Consider the following 1,674-nt stretch of genomic DNA (forward strand, 5'->3'; position numbering starts at 1 on the left):
TCTCTCTCTCTCTCTCTCTCTCTCCCTCTCACCCTCTCTCTATCTTTCTCTCCACAAATCTTCTCCACACATACACCCCACACACGTACACACAAAAAAAACTTCAAACAGCGACCTACTCGCTTCACCGCTTTCGTTTATTTATTTCCCCACCCTCCCCCCTTCCCCCTTCTCTTCCCCCCTGACTCGGAACCTCTCTACTAATCAGCCTGCACAAGACGGAAGATCAGGGGCTGCCCACGATGCTGCTACGACGTAGCTAGTATTTGCTTATTAATTTCAGCCAGTCAGTCGGTAAGCAGTAAACAGCCTGGCACTCACCCGCCCGTACCCCACTCCACCCCATCCCCCTCCCACACCCTCGCCGTTTGAGTGAGTGGGTTTCGTTCGTTCGCCCTGGCGCGCGCTTCTGAAGCCTTCGCAGGGTGCAAAAAAAAAGTATCTTCAGCTACTATCTCCTCGCTCCTGCTGCTTTTTTCGCCCGGGCTGTTTCGTTGGGCGGCTGGCCGTGTGTCACTCGCGATTCGCGCTCCGAGTGGATGATAAGGATCAGGCCAGGAGTCGCACGTTCAGGCTGAGGGTGATGGGTGGTAAAGAGGGAAGGAATGAAGGAAGGGAGGAATGAAGGCATGGAGGTATGAAGGAAGGAAGGAAGGAAGGAAGGAATAATGATGACTGAGAGTGTACAATGAGTGGTTTGTGAGGGGATGGGTGGGTAGGGAAGGAAGGAATGAAGAGAAGAAGACATGAAGGAAGGGAAGAAGGCATGGAGGTATGAAGGAAGGAAGGAAGGAAGGAATAATGCTGACTGAGAGTGTACAGTGAGTGGTTTGTGAGGGGATGGGTAGTAAGGAGGGAAGGACGGAACGAAGAGAAGAAGACGTGAAGGAAGGGAAGAAGGCAAGGAGGTATGAAGGAAGGAATAATGTCAGAGTACAGTAAGTGGTTTGTGAGGTGATGGGTGGTAAAGAGGGAAGGAATGAAGGAAGGGATGAAGGAAGGAAGGCATGAAGGTATGAAGGAAGGAAGGAATAATGCTGACTGAGAGTGTACAGTGAGTGGTTTGTGAAGGGATGGGTGAGGAGGGAAGGACGGAAGGAAGAGAGGAAGACATGGTGGAAGGGAAGAAGGCTTAAAGGTATAAAGGAAGAAACAACGCTGACAGATATTGTAAGTAAGTGGTTTGTAAGGCGATGGTTCGTAAGGAGGAAAGGAATGAAGGAAAGGAGGAAGACATGAATATATGAAGAAAGGAATAATGCTGACTGAAAGTATGGTAATAATAATGTACTCGTATAAGCGGTTTGTAAGGTGATGGGTAAGGAGAGAAGGACTGAAGGAAGGGGGGAAGGCATGGAGGTATGAAAGAAGGAATAATGTTGGCTAAGAGTGTAGGAGTATGATATCAGTAAGTAGTTTGTTAGGTGTTGGAATAGGAGGGAAGGAAGGAATAAAGAGAGTAAGGGAGGAAGGTATAAAGGAAAGAATACTGCTGCTGACTGAAAGTGTGGATAGGAGTATGTAGCACGTATCAGTGGTTCGTAAGGTGATGGGTAAGGAGAGGAGATAGAAAGAAAAAAAGGAAAGGAGAAAGGCACGAAGGAAGAAATTGTGCTCACTGGAACTGAGAGTGTTGGGTGAATATGCAGTATGTATAAATCTTTTATAAGGTGA

Source organism: Aplysia californica, unplaced genomic scaffold, assembly GCF_000002075.1.
Source record: "Aplysia californica isolate F4 #8 unplaced genomic scaffold, AplCal3.0 scaffold00517, whole genome shotgun sequence".
NCBI lineage: Eukaryota > Metazoa > Mollusca > Gastropoda > Aplysiida > Aplysiidae > Aplysia > Aplysia californica.